Here is a 16,752-nt window from a genome sequence, read left to right as displayed (position 1 = left end):
AGCTTGTCAGGAGAAGCAGTTTGCAGTGTAACGGGTGAGTGTTTGAAGGGTTGATACTCCAAGAAAGGCATAACGAATCCAATAAAAAGTGAGCCAGGCTCGCAAGAAAAAGATTGAATGAAATTAGCAGGCGAATAGTTCCATTCTCTTCACCTTTCACCACCTCTTCAAAGCACAAACTCGATTTGAATTTTTTATTGTGGATAGAAACAAAATTTCTAGTACGAACTCCTGCAATAAAGAAATACCTGGATTCTTAGTTTCGAACTGAGTTATCTTTTGATATTATCAAAATGTTCTTCATTCAAATTCAACTTTGTAATGTTTCACGAATTTTGTTAGTCCAATCTTGATGATTCTGACTATGATTCATCATGACTGGTTATGACTGATTATGATGATTATGACTGATTATAGTTCATCATGACTGTAGCTTGTTTTGATAGAGTATACAATAACTATCGAATGGTTCTCACAATGTTGTATGATTTGCTCTAAGTGACCAATATAAAGATTATCATTGATCGAATGCAATATTGTCAATCGTTGTATGGATGTGTTCATTTTTATTGAAAATAAAACATTTGAAAAAATAAGGTCTGATAACCTTTCCAATAATAAACTCATATCATAATAATGTATCTATCAATTTTTCATACATTAGCATGTGCCTTGGAATGAAGTAGTAGAGTACCTGATTACAGATACTGTATAATTCGAATAGAAAGGAATTTATAGATAACAAATATACCTATAGAATTATTATAATATTAGTGAGATAAAATACGTGGATAGTATTATTGAATTAACCTTGAGTGGTATATTGTTTTATTTTCTATAATATACAAATTTGTATCTTCAATACACTTCTGTATCTTCAATTTACACGAGATCGTTATATTGGACTGAATTTTGTTCCTGTATATCCCATACTCTTCCTTTAAGCCTATTCTGAATGGATGAAAGATAGAAATATGACCTGAAATTATTCTATTTCTTTGTCTTCTATCTTAAATCACAATTCAAACGGAAAATTTCGGAGAATCCACTTGACAGAATCATCAGAATGAAATTTTGTTCCAAATTTGGAATTTTCGCTTAGGGAAGTCAAAAATTTAATCCAAATCCTTGTGAGCTCAGAAACCATCAACATGTGATATGCAAAAATTTTATTATTCAGCGTATGACAGATATAACACGAATATCTCAAATAATGCCTATGGCATATAAACTGTATACTTCCAATTTCTTTGAAATCTTGTGTAGAGGATTCCTATCAACGGGATAGAGAACTGTTCCACATTTAAAATTATAGCGTGAGAAAACCAGAGATTCAAATTCACCCTGGAACCTTGTATTGATTTAGTTGCCGCCGCTGGAAGGAAGAACAGTCATTGAATACAAAACACTAGCTTAGCATCACCAACAGACCTCTCTGTGTTAAATTTGTGTCCAAAGTGTTTGTGATCTGAATCTTGGATGGCGTCCAGGTTCTTAGCAGGAGCTCGCTAGGATTCTAATCTGACCTGTGATTTGTGAAACAGAACTGTCACTTTCTCTTGCATATCAATAAGGCACGTGCTTGACATCTTCATTTCCCAACAGACTGGCGTCTACTTTATCTAATCACCTGATACGCTCTCAAATCGCAATTACTGGAATGGTGATTAGTGATATTTGTACGAATCCACACCGTATGAAATGTAAGGTCAAATAGATAACAAGGGATCTACGAGCAATAAATTCATCGTAATGCGCATGGGCTGTTGAGGTTTTCGTTGGAGAATAATGTTTTTGTTTTTTTTTTCTTTGTTTGCTATCTGAGATTATCAAAACATTTCAAATAATTCCAGTATATTGTCATTCAAAAGCAATAACCTTATCACCTAGCCAACCCCCAACTTTGAATCTCCATTCGGGTTATGTTGGTCATTGATCCTCTTTACAGTTTTAGGCCTTTTGACAATGTTAGTAAGGAAGGGATTTGACGTGGTATGAAACAGTCTATAAAAGGTTTTAAAATAATACCCTGTAAATCAATGCTTGAAGATACTTCCACTTTGACAAAGGACAAGTTTAATCATGAAAGCCTTGCAATATTCAACACTTGACAAGAGAAAGATCAATCTTCTTATATTGATTCTTGTAACATTTCAACATGACATTCATAAATCTTGCCATGAATATCACAACAAATTAGAATTTCTAACTTGAAGAAGGAATACATAGGAAATTTGGAGGAGCCTCTCATGATGAAATGAGGAACTTCTGTGGGAATGATAGCTTGTTGGATTCGAAATTACACCGTATATTTTCCGTGGTAGCAGATTAGTTGATGCATTGAGAAATCAAATGTCTCTATCTCGAATGATACAGCTTCATCCCATTTTGAAATTCAAAAATTCAAGATGTTTCGGAGATAATTAATAATTAAGCTCTATCTGAATTGACTGCTGATTACAGACTGAATCATCAACACAAAAAGCTTCAGCCAGCTAATGATAGGAGAGTGAGTGAGAAAGAACAACGATCATTCTATAGACTTGAGAAAAAATGACAAAGTTGAGGAGGCAGAGATTACTGAGGAGGCAGGAGCACTCAAGGCCTTCTTTTGTTTGAAAAGAATGAGTGCCTCATTCCCCTTTTCCGGGGCTTATTTTGGGGATGAATTATTCCGTTGTGTAAGCATGAAAAAGGTTGAATGAGGCCAGTGTGTCAATTGTGTCTCCACCCCTGTAAAATGAATACGTTTTTGGGTATAATCCTCTCCTGTTTGAAGCGGTGCTTTGTCAATGTTATTCACAGCTACTTTGCTCTGTCATTCCGGTACACAGCGCATGAATAATATTAATAGAATTTCATTTTGTTTCCTTCTCATATCTATCTCTACTTAACTCCAGTCCTTCTTGTTTCTATAAATTCTTGGTAAAATTACTGGTGAGTCCCAGGGGTGAATGAATCGCTCATAATACCGCTGATATTCTGTTATCTGTTCTATTGAGATTTCGGGTTGAAATCGATGTTACATCGATATAATATAAATCGGGCTACAATATTCCATGACTTTTACATGAATTTGTAACATGACTTGATGATAAATTGTTCAAAATGCCGCTGATATTCATATCTGAGTTTACTTATTATTTCTTCTTTTGTATATTTAGAATAATATTTTTAATTTATCATCATTTCGTAATTTCGAAATGTATAATTGTAATGTTGTAAATGCATTCGGTTCATCAAGACCTGGCATGTGATAAATAAATAAATCAATCAATCAATCTGTTCTATTGGAATTTCTGGTTAAAATCTATTAACAATATTCCATATTATGACTTTCACATGACTCTTTCTTATCGTGATTATTGATTCTATGAATCAATAATATTATGATATTATGAAGATATTGATCACTTATACTTTCTCGCTTTATGAAGGATAAAGGAGTTAGTCAAACTCATTTTTCAATGTACTCGATCTGAATAATGATTGTAGAATTTTTTTATAATTTAAAGTTGATTGATTGAACTATTTAAGAGTATTTGATGAAAGTTATCGTCGAACATACAAATCCACAAACTCAGAAACTTATAACGACTCAAGCCTCAATTCAATTATGGGAACTCGTTAAACTAAGTCAATTTGGAGATCTAAAATAATATTGTTCGAAACTAGAATAATTTTCCTTATAATCTATTTTGATAACATTTTTTGCAAAACTTTTCAAGAAACCAAAAATTGAATAATAATTCAAGTGAACCTCTTCTTCGATTCTCCTGATTTGATACGCACTCACTTCCATAGCTCGAGGTATTTCAAACACATGTTATTCGGTTCGAGATTATTGAAAACTCACAGAATAAGTCATTCCTCAAAGTCTTATTATGAGATTGGAATTTATTTCGACAATTTTCTCTTCCAAAAACCTATTCCAAAGGTAGGCATTGAAAGCTATTTCGAGATGCATTCTATTGTTTCTCGTGGGATTGGAATCCTCTGTGAGTTATTCAGTGAATTTTTCTATTGTAGCCTACATTGTTCAATTTTCAATTTCCTACCCACTACGGAGTATAGTGGATGTCGATATATTGCCTGAAAATCCAATCTAGTCCATACTGAAAAATGAATGTGATAGATAAATTCGACAATAACGGGGAAACTCAATGCTGGAATGCTCTTTTGTTTCCAGTTGAAAAACCACTAGCAATAACAGTAGTCATCATATAGTATCGATAAGTTGTAAACGTGCTCCAATAACAATAAATCTATTGGTTATTCGCTAAGTCATATCACAACTCAAAGAATCAAATTCACGCAATGCATCAAATATTGTCACTTTATTAGATGTCCTTCTATGACATTACATGTAACAATATTATTATAAGTTACGTCATGTCTCATCTCCAAGAATCTATTATTATGACCCTCCTAGAGAGTAACTGAGAAATTGTATATTCGTATTAATAACATAAAGTATGTATTAATGTGAGTATGTATTTACTTTTATTCTCGTGAGATGTAGCTTACACTGACTAGAGGGTCCATAACTTTATGTTTTCCATGTTCATATTTTCTTTTGCGAGATCCGAAAATCTCTAGGTTTTCTCGACTGCGAGAATCGTATACTTTAATAGAATATTAAAGTAGTGAATAAGGTGTATAAGAGTATAAAATGCAAGTATTGGAATGCTAGATGCTATCAGGAGGAGGAATGTGATACAGAAGGGGGTGTTTAATACGGGTAGTATCATAATGCAGAGAAGCCTTACAAATACTTATTCAATGTTGTTGAAAGTTGCAAGATTGGGAACTCTCATCTGTTGTGCAATTTAATGCTTGAACTTCAAAGGGTCGTTGACGAATTGAACATCATTTCTATATAATGATTAAATTATCAACGTTCAATTATTATACTTTCATTATCCTCATCATGATACATTATTATAATCAGAATCATTATCCTTATTATAGTTTAGCTGAGATTCTCTCCATTTTCTTCCATTATAGTGGAGATTATCACCATTTTATTTTAGTTTTACTTTTATTTTCGTGAGATGTAGCTTACACTGACTAGAGGGTCCATAACTTTATGTTTTCCATGTTCATATTTTTCTTTCGCGAGATCCGAAAATCTCTAGGTTTTCTTGACTGGGAGAATCGTATTGACAGTCAGAACTCATCCCGCTTATTCATATAAATTCATATTGATTTTTGAAACGAGCTGGAGCCGAAAATTGTTGTTATCCATGTTCATATTCATGGGAGTGAGAGTGGGAAATAAATATGGACGACAGAGAGCATAATAAATAAATGTCTCTCTTATATTAATGAGCGGCATAGACATCAATTCATTTAATTACATTTTGAGCTTGAAGACATCAATAACGTGGTAACGGCAGTTTTAATTTGATCTCATCTAATTAATTACCCCAAACACTATTTTGTGTCCTTCTCTTTATAGCTTGCCACTCCTCCCTTACAATCAATTCACCCGGCCATCAATTTATCCCAAACGTCCCTTATTCTTGCTAATCTTTTTCTAGAGCTCTTTCATTCTAACTTCGAGCGTCCTCTTTGACTCCTCCATCCACCATTTTTTTCTTTGTCTCTCTTCTAATTTCTTTCTTTTCCTGTTCTCTTTCTCTCTCTTCCTCTCCCATCCTTCCTCTTGTCACTACTCTCCTTGAACTTTTTCTGTCATCTTTGTTTCCCCGAGAAAGAAATTTCCGAAAAAGTTCCATTTTGAAAGCTTCTTGGTTTTCTCGAGCTCTTGTAAAAATACATTTGCTCTATTAACAAGCTCGAAAAAAGAAAAAAATCATGCTAAGTCTTTCAACGACTGAACTCATTCTCTTAATTGATTTCTATTGCTTTGATGATTCAGCTCTGAATAATTTTCATCATTTTCTCTTGGATTAGACTAGTGTCACCCTGGGTACCTACTATTTGAAAACAATTTCACTTTGCTATTTATTTATTGTTTATGTTTCTCAAATCCTATTTTCAGAGAGTACATTACCCCTACAAGAACTCATACAACATCTATAACATAAATATACGTGATTCCAAGACAAGATAATCTCATTGGATGAACGTAGATTCGAATCTCTACATTGAACCCCATCTAGCTAGAAGAGCAAAGCACTCAAGGATTACAGAATAATCCCACAAAACGGTTTGTATTTAGTTGTACAAAGAAAACTCGCTCGGTTTTCTTGGCGGATAGAAGTTTATTTTCAAGGTTCCAAACCATTCCCTCCTAGCTTGGAACTTTCGAGGGAGAACATACTCATTTACAATGATACTAAGCAGCATTTCAAATTATAGGCCTACTTATTGCAATATTATTTGAGATATTTCAGTGATTTTCGAGTAATTATGAACTGACTTGCTATCTTCTTTTTGTTAAATTTATGGTGAGGAAGTATTCTCAATCAGTTGGTATCTAAATGTAGTAGCAAATATATTCTAATCGTGAGATATGAACCGTTATCAGTTTGTTTCCTGAAGTGTTTTTGATTTGAACTCATATGCGGTGTTTTACATTGAAGTTTTTGATCACTTATTGCGAGATATTGCAAGAGAAACGAAACCTGAATAAATTTCCGAACACCAGTGCGAATCTCATGAATGACTTGAGAGCGAAAGAATTTTTAATCCACGGCTGCATGTTTGAAATATAATAGTTGTCGTCGCCGTTGCCGTCTTGCGATTCGCACACGTTTGTGCAAGACTTCGATACAAAATTGAGGTTCAGAGCCAATTATATCATTGTGATCTCTCAGAAATCATTTTTATTGAGCAGACCATAGACTCAATGCTCTTGTTCTATTATGAATATGCGGTCATTTCTTAATAGAACAGTAGAAACCTTGTTTCCAATATATTACAATTATTCAAATTAACGCTTCATGAAGGTTAATGAATGTATCTTGTACGAACGCATGGAAACCTCCTCCTATTACAAAGTCTGAAATACATTACTGTATAATCGTAGCGAATAGTTTAGCGAAAACAGCTTTTATTTGTGATGGACATACTATGAAGATCGAGGGAGTTCTGCTTTTTCAACTAAGAACTCATGAATAATTGATTTCCTCAAACATAACATGCTTAAAGCAAACTGAATAACTTTTCTTCTGTTTATTTCTGATAATGACTTCACACGTTGAGTCATTGCTTTCTTGAGTCGATGATGTGAAAGAGCAAGTCTTTAATAAAAACAGCATCGATTTCATGTTACTTGTACCATCAACTGCATTCTTTATTAGTCATATATTCACACACTCCTGTCGAAATTACTTTTATGATCACTAGCATAAATTAAATTTTTTAATTTTTTTGGCCTGGGAGAAAATTTGGCAGATTTTTAACGTGAATGATAATTCACGATTTGAAAGTTGTAATAACTCTTCAGATACCATATTGATAGAGTCTCTCACACAATTGAAAACCATGGTTTATGAGCTTTTTCAGCTCCTGAGCAGTATCACTCATCTTTTTCATTCATCTTATGGATGGAGAAGCTGTTCTGCATATTCATTTTCTAGTAAGATGCTTTTCTTTCAATTGAGTGAATGAAAGGAAGGTTATTCCTTATAAAAATAATGTGAAGATCTATTTCAGCTATTTTTGGGGATTTTAAAAAAGTTTGTCCTAAGGTGTGATAGTTTATGTCATGATGTATGTACTCAACTTTGAGGGGGCAAACCCCCCGTTTTTGCATAAAACGGTTGAATGATTTATTATTGCTATCATAATAGTTAGAATGAACGATCTCATGATCATATCACATCACATTCACCACTACATTCAACTAATCAAGGGATGGATGATGTATATTGGTTATGAAATTACATAGCCTGGCTCATGGTCCAAAGGGTCCCTTTGTGAGAGGAGGGAGAACATGTAGGCGTCCTTTGGGAAATGCATGCACTGAATAATCATATAAGCACTGAACTAACAGTTTTCAAACTATTATGCGATATAAAACACTTAAACCCCGTCAAACAATCTACCCCGTCCATCAGAATACGATTTTCTGTCCCGCAAAAATCAAACGAACAGGCGAACCCTTATATTCCTCTCCCAAATTCAGATATCTTAGTTCAGAATAAGGTTAAGTCACTTTTACTTCCCACTGCACATCATATTATTTTTAGCTGTGGATGGTGGATGAAGACCACAACATGAGCTTGAAGCTTGTGCTCAGGCTCTGGAAAGTGCGTTGGTCAATTGATGAGATGATCAAACGTCGATGCCATCGGTGGGATTCGCACCCATGAACCAGGTGGGGCTAGCAGGCCGAAGTTTGTAACGCTCTTCCAGCATTATTAACTGTTCAGAAATATCTGTACCTTTCAATGATAAACTATGATAAGCTGTTAATTCATTTTCATAAAAAATTGATCTTTTGTCATTTTACCTACTAAAATCAAATACCTAGACTAGACTACCTAGAATACGTAAAGGCATAGGTGCATTGTACGAGACGACGAAGTATAGTCTCAAGTACCAAGTCGGTAATTTCACTATCAGAAACGGCTCTAGATTTCAAACTGTACAATATACTAGATTACATTTTATTCTAATCGAACAAATTGAAAAATCTAAATGATAACTTCTCCTTAGCCTACTTTTAATCAACTTCAACCCACTTAATGATGCCATAAGCATTCAAAGTCTTGAATAAAACTAGTAAAATACAATATCGTACTGAATTTAGGACAGAAAATATTGAATGATAATGACTCACACAAAACTTTATACTATATATTTTAATGATTCATAATTGACCGAGCGAAGTGAGGTCTAAGATTCAAGTCGACGGTTTGGCATTTCTCTTAATGTTTAAATGTTTGAATGTTTAAATGGTTATATGTTTATATATGTTGCGCATTTACGGCGAAACGCGGTAATAGATTTTCATGAAATTTGACAGGTTTGTTCCTTTCTTAATTGCACGTCGACATATATACAAGGTTTTTGGAAATTATGCATTTCAAGGATAATAAATAAAAGGAAAAAGGAGCCTCCTTCATACGCCAATATTGGAGTAAAAATCAGACTATAGAATTATTCACCATAAATCAGCTGACAAGTGATTACACAGATGTGTGGAGAAGCCAGTCTATTGCTGTATTTCCATAAGGTCTATAGTTCCAATCAGCTACTTGTGGATGAGAATACTGCGTGAGGTCTACTGTTCACAGAATTACTAGTGTATTGTAGTAATAAGAAATTATGTACTCAAACATTCCAAATTTGTACTACTTGGAAAAATACGATTATGAGAAGTTACAGAAATTTGAATATCTAATTAATTCCAGTTTGAAGTATCAGCCTAACATTTATTGAGACATGAAATCGAAATGGAAAGCAGAAATGGTTGGGAATCGACTGTGTGTGTGTGTGTGTGTGTGTGTGTACATGGCTGTGTAAGTTTCAGTGAATATGAAAAATACACGCGAGTGCGCAATGAGTGCTGCATTTGGCATATCAAGTTAATTGGTTCTTTTGTTTTGCGTTTTTCGTAGCTCAGAAGCGTGATGAACACCCCAGGCTGCTCTATACTTAAAAACCAACTTCTCTCTCATTCTCTCGCCCTTATTCACCACTCCTCCCTCTTACTCCTTCTCCACCCTCCTTCACACTCTTCCTCCTGCACCTCATTCCTCTTCTCCTCCTCTTCCTTCTTCATCTCCTCCTTCCTTCGCAATTATCATACTACTTCCTTTCTGGTGTTTTTATTTCTAAATGAGGACCAGCTTCAATACAGCCACCACTGTACTTGTGCCAACATTGTACACAACTACTCAGCATCATGAAGCTCCGTTGATTATTATTGTACGATGTTTTATGCGAGTAAATTTCACACATGGTTTGCTCAATGGTGCAGATTTTTACTAATTGTACACTCAGCTACATGTTTTGAATGAGGTTTGATATTTCTCACTAGTTCTACCTCATTATTGTTTATTGTTGGAGTGTGACATTTCGTATTATCAAACTGTTTGGTTTAAAATTTGTCAGAAAATAAGGACAATAATTAAGTCTATATTGTACAGTAATTGAACTTCTGAAATGATAAAAATCACTGTTCAGTATATCATCGGTTTACATCAGTGAGCCCAGTGATTTTGAATTCAACTCAACTACACTACATTGCAGTATGGAATAAGTCTATTCCTGATAAAATATGGTATCAGTATCTCTGTAATCTCAGTAGGAACTTATAGGCAATCAAGGAAATCACATTGACTAGATAGAGTTCAAGTCACTAACATTGAATTCTATGACTGTCTAGGATCTCCTAATAGAATTGATATTATGAATTATTATATCCTATTATATGAAGCGAGCAATTTCTGTATATCTGTTTATATTTTTATATCTGGTTATAAGGTTATATGGTTATTATACAGTTCTAAGTGATTAGGGAAAGTTATTTTGATATTCAATTTGGTAAATTAGAACTTTCATGTTATCAAATATTTGGACTGAAAATTTGACCTGAATTCAAGTGAATGGAACATGACCTACCTTTTGGAATATTTATAGTGTATAAATCAAAATTTTGGGTAGAAACAGTTTTGGGCTTTGCCTGTTAGTCCTTCCCCATTCATTTTAGAGAATTGAGTTCTGTCTATCAATAAATAAATAACGACCGAAGCTCGGTGCCCCTTTATTCATAGTTGATTAATATATAATGCCTTCTCACATGAGTGTAATAATTGTATATGACTGAATAAATAAATAATGAGATACTTTTTCTATTAATGACAATATCAAATAGAATTATAATGAGATAATATTATTATGAATTGCATCAATAGTTTTGTATCGATCATTCCACAGTAATTCTCACCAGATTTCTGTGAAACCTCACTCTGATACCTTGGAATTGATGCGAAAAGTTTACATACCAGCTTTATCAAGCTCTCTCATTCCTAACCAAGAAGAACTGATTTTTGATCTACAATATTTTTGAAACATAGAAAAAAAGGTCCATTTAAAAGAGTGTCTCTAGTAGAAATTCAAGAAACTGTAAAGCTTGATCTTGTGCTAACTCAAAGCTTATATTATTTTAGTTTACAAAGATACCATTCCGTAGTGAACCCGTAAGTAGATATTGATTATAATATATATCCTATTGAAAAGGATAGAAGTAACTTATCTCCAATTACCAGTATCATCATCATACGTTATAGTTCTATCACTCTATTCCATTCGTTTCCAACTGTAATAACTCTTTTAGTAGACTTGATATCTGATATTCTCAAGGCACTGGATTCATAATGCAATGTTTTCGAGCCTGGAAAATATCCCTGATAGTGGGTTACCCAAAAAAAATCCTACATCATAAGGTAACGAGATAACTCACTATCCAGTAGAGTTCGAATTTTGTCTTGCTCATCACTGGCAACAAAATAATCATTTTCATAGAAATAATAGAAAACTCATTCATTAATTTCAAGCACTCTTCATCAGTTGAAAACGTAAGTATACCTAGTAACAAAATAATTACCAATGTCTCTAGTACATAATTGCTAGCTATGACACTTATCATATCTTCTTGATTGTGGGGAAGCAGGTGACATCAATAAAATTAAACTTGGTAAAGGATTGAGTCATTTTGATTCAGATCTCCTCAATGGGATTGATCCAATAAACATTGGGATTAAATTGATTCAATAAATCAATAACATCACACCTATAATATAGATGATTATCAATAGTAATCCAGAATTCCTCTGTTAAAATTATAACGTCAATGATGAAGAAATGGTTTTAATGTTGTGGTATTACTTTCATTATGAGTGGAGAGATATTCAAAACACGAGACAATTATTTTCAAAAGGATTCATCTATATCAACATTTACCCAACGAATAAGAAAAAGGGTAGTATTTTTTATTTGAATGTTACATTTAATTACAAGTTCAGATTCCATTGTCAATATCATTATTTCATTTTCTCTAGTGATATTATTCTTGTTTATCGCTTGCCTGTGATTCTCTGGTTGATAACTGCCTCTCGCTGTATCCACGTTGTAGTACGCTAGCCTTAGCTCCCATAATCCTAGGGCGTGTATCACACTCTGTCTACTCTACAGCTCTCACAGATACAAAGCTGTGTATCAACACGATTCAACTGTTTTCCAGTGGTCAAGACTGATCCACAGACGCTAGGAAGCTGAATTAATGCTGATAAGCTGGATAATGATAGGCGATACGGAGCTATCAGAGAGTGTCAACCGTTCTCAACGAGTGCTAATGCTAGACTGACGGGTTCATTAGAGAACCGTCCACTAGGAGCGCTAACGACGCGCCACAGCTGACTGTATTTCGAGTTCTATTTACATCTTCACCTGAATGCATCTACCAATGCCATATAAATCAAGGAAACGCCTTGTGCCCTCACAGATAGTATCACACTTCTACATGCTACTTACTCTTGTATCCTGCATGTATAAATCTTCTCATTCTTCAACGAATTTGTAGAAGATAGGATCAGATACAAGATTAGAGAATAAATATACTGTAGAAGGTTCTTATCTCTTTGTTTGTCATGTGTGGACATTATTCCTCCCCAACATCAGATGAAATTGTAGTCAGTGACCTACATTTTTAGCTAGTTCGGCATTTCTATTGAACCGCCAAAAACTTGACCAAAGGGAAGATAGGAATTACTATGAGCTTCAAAGACAACTCCACGTCTTATTCCTAGAGTGAATTTATAATCCATGTGGTAATTTGGTCATTCATTTATTTTTACATGACAGTTGAAAGGTGTGTGAGAGAATCATTTAAATGCAGGCAATGATATTGTCTACTGATTACTCTATTTCAGAAAATATATTTTTCTCTTCTCTAATACCAGCTGGAGAAGATGTTGATTACATCAGCATCATATTCCAAGGATAACAGATGAATTTGTATCATGTCAACTTGCGGTCTTGAAGAAATATGGTACTGTATTCCACAATGAAGCTTGGATTATAAATTAGCACAGGCTTACCTCACATTCAATGATCGCATTCTCGTTTGAGATGTCATCAATGATATTATTTGTTCAGTCAATGTTTTCATTCACTTTTCTTCTGCGATTTTGTTATTCATTTTTTGGAATTTTACAACAATAAATGTATTTGAATTTAAAATTACATCAGATCACTTGATAGAAAAAACAAAATTGAAATTGAGAACAGTCGACAGGGATTTTACCAAGAATGAAATCTTCCCAATTCTATTCAACTTACAGGTCTAATACTGTAGTTCATTATTCGTTTATTTATCAATCATTTGACGTTCAATATGAATCTTTCAACAAGCTACAAAGAGGATTAATCCCTTCGGAATTACTATATCCTTTGAAAACTATAACTATTCCTGGATAACACAACCTACACACACCTAAATCTGCTGCAATCCCGAATGAAAAACTAGATAATCTCATTCGTATCGAGCAGTAGTTTATAGAAATTGAATAATATCGATAAATTCGATAAACTTTAAAACAATACTACAGAAAAAATTATGAAACAAGTAGACCTACTGAACAATAATTGTTAGAATTATGTTTTTCCTCAATTTCAAAATTCACCGAAGACCAAATTTCATTATCTTACCAGATTTTAATCAACAACCTTGCTCTCATAAATCAATAAATGATGCTTCTCGAGCCCATGGAAACCAGAGAATCTTAACTGAAACTAGGGACAGTGGAAATTTTTTTATGGAAACTCATAACGGGTTAGCGGTGAAGAAAAATTCACAGATACAAATATATTGATCAATATTTTCTTGCGATAGCAAGAGAACTTATTGTGATGATTTTTTATTAGAACTTGTAAACTTAACAAAACCGTAAATAGAAGCTGTGATAAACAGATTCATGATAATTGAATAGATAGAAAACATGCAGTAGCAATTGGGGAATAATAACAAGGAATCAGTTATTAAGTGATAGGAAGGAGGAAGTACAAAGCATTTGAAGAGAGAATAAAAATAAATTATGGCAAAAATGAAGCATTTACGTTTGAGGTAAAAAAATTGATAACAATAGGTATGACTATAATCACAATATTAAATGAACTATAATTACTTCAAGTAAATAAGTCAACTCAGGCAGAATTTGAAATACAGTTTAGTTCTTATTCATACATTATGAGAAAACCACATTGGTTGGTATCACAGTGAACAGAATTGTATAAATGAAATATTATGTAAAATATATGAATATTATCACTGTAATGCTTTGTTTTATATTATAGGATTTTGATACTTCCTTATTTGTTCAAAATGTCAGCTATTTATTTATTTATTTATTCATCACATTGTGTACAAATACATAACATGAGGAAAGGCACAACAGGCTCAAAACTGTCCCATTTCCAATTTATACTACTGCATACTGTCCAAATCAAAATGTTGGCTATGTCATTTTCACTTTTCAAAAAACAATTTACACTCTTCGATACTCAGATAAACGAGCAAATTTTGAATCAAATAGATACTATTACAGTCTAAAATTGAAAAATCTAGAAAAACTTAGTCGGATACTATATTATTCATATTGGAAAACTTCTACCTAAAAATGTGAATAATATAACTATTCTCTAGTTTCTCCACTCTATAATTTTTGTCCCTATTCTCGTTACACAATTTATCAGTGGAAAAAAAAGTTGAAATGAGGGTTCGATCAAAATAAAACACTGTTTTTTTCAATTATGGAGGAATTTCACAATATTAATGACTGTATATTCATCAGATCCTATCATTTTATCAGTTTCTTTGATCCTGATGATGATATATAGTGAATCAATCACGAATTGATGATAACATCAAGTTGATTGTTATCACAAATTTGTTGATAAGAGCAAGAATCTTGAACCATAGCCTTGAGCCAAGGTGGGACTTGAATCATAAAATATCATCATTCCTGAAGTCACTTCTTCCAACGGTATAATATTCGAGAATAATGTTCTCCATTACAGCACATTGTAGCCTATTATATGCTCAATGCTATACTCATTCATTTATTCAATTACCAAAATATGAGTGAATTGAAACACACTTCTCTAGAGCCATCAATCAAAACTGAAATCGAAACGTCGTATTGTCATTGAGCTGCCCATTCGACAGTAGATGATTGAACAAATAGAAAGAAGAAAAACAATGAAGATGGTGGATAAGAGGAGGAAGACACCGCCCCTCAAAAGGGGGTCATCTGTCTGAGCTTATTTATGAAAAAATAGTCAGGAAGCTACATCTCTGTGGGTAATAATATTCCATAGTAAATCGTAGTTGTCTGAATTTTTAAAATGTATGATTCACATCCCGAGTGGAAACCACTGATAATTAGTAGGAGTTATCAGTGCTGACTTCTAGGTTAGATTCGCCCTACATTGTTTTCGACTGCTAAATAACCTCAAAGTTTAGTCACAAAGCTGATTTCATGGAGTTTCAAGAATGAAAATCAGTTACTAATGATTATATTACGTTAGAAATGAGGAGTTTGAATTGTAGCTGTTATGATGAAGACTTACAGTTTAGTGCTAAATCCGTACAAATCTTAAGAAGTTGACGAGGAGAAGGTTTGGTTGGAGACGTAGGTAACAAGTTAGAACTCAGAAGCACAGGATGGTAGCGAACATTTACAGAAACGGACAACACAGGTGAACACAGATAGTTTGTGAATGTGTAATATTGAGAGAAAGAGTGCAAGTTGTATTTATTTTGTGAAAGAACGTCGCGGCGACTGGCTTAAGGAGCGCGACTTGAGTTTGGTAGTTGGTACACAGCCCTGGGCTATGACAATGCGCCTAGACGGTTTTCGTTGCCATGGCGACCAATATAGGCGGGACCCCCAATCAATACGGGAGAACTGGACCGCCAGACGTGGAAGGCAGGGTGTAACAGACTGGTATGGGTTCACACCGCTACACATGATCCATGCTTGGGTTGCACTGCTCGGGGTGAGGTGCTGCTCAATGCAGAGCTTGCGCCTACTCAGTAAGGGATAGGCTACCCGCATAACAACAGCTCACTGGTTCAAAAATCACCACTTTACCAATAAATCTCCAAACACCCCTCTTCAATTTTTCATTTTTGTATGTGAAATACCTCAATGTTGATTATTCATCAATTCATTGATGAATTCAGAATCTGTCAACAGTGCAGAAAAGTGTGTTGAGAGTCTTTGAGGATTTTGTTTTAGGTTAGAACACGTGTAAGTTATTTATAGAATAGAATAGAATTATAGAATATATAATGTTAAAGTAAAAAACTAGGCTGAGCCTGTACCATTTCTCTCCAAAAATGTTGATAGAATCTTAATGTTGTCTAGAAGTTAAGGTTATGTAACCACACACTGCTTTGTCACATGATGTTTGGTCCAGGAATAATTATTTGAAATTTTGAAGGTTCACGTAATACTCTGAATGAATCAAAGAATGTATCACAATAAGTTAAAAACTTGAGGTAGTAGTATTTAAATTTTTGATTGAGGTTGAGTGGAATGTAATTATTGATATTATTAATTAATAATTCCATGATGTGTTTGTGGACTAGTATAAAAGTATATGAAAGCTTGTGCACTCCATCAAATATATGATTGATTCGTTAAGTATTCCTATCATATTATTTGAAATGGTTTCTAATAAACAATTCAACCAGTTGGTACTCAAACATTCAGCATGCTTTCTCAGAGTTGAATAGATATAAACCTCCATAAAAGAGTAGTTTATTTC

At 33.7% G+C, this 16,752-nt stretch overlaps 1 protein-coding gene across 1 annotated transcript in view; it reads right to left on the bottom strand.

Annotated features, from left to right (window-relative positions):
- The window catches only part of LOC111051144, a 502,268-nt gene extending 486,041 nt beyond the window's left edge, over positions 1–16,227 (bottom strand). Inside the window, exon 1 of the mRNA XM_039438199.1 lies at positions 15,550–16,227. The gene's annotated coding sequence lies outside the window, so the exon portion shown is untranslated. The remainder of the gene's footprint in view (positions 1–15,549) is intronic.
- Positions 16,228–16,752: the final 525 nt, after the last annotated feature.

The sequence above is a fragment of the Nilaparvata lugens genome, chromosome 11 (assembly GCF_014356525.2).
Source record: "Nilaparvata lugens isolate BPH chromosome 11, ASM1435652v1, whole genome shotgun sequence".
Taxonomy (NCBI): domain Eukaryota; kingdom Metazoa; phylum Arthropoda; class Insecta; order Hemiptera; family Delphacidae; genus Nilaparvata; species Nilaparvata lugens.
Note: the sequence above shows the minus strand (reverse complement) of the source record. Positions and strands in the feature narration are given on the sequence as shown.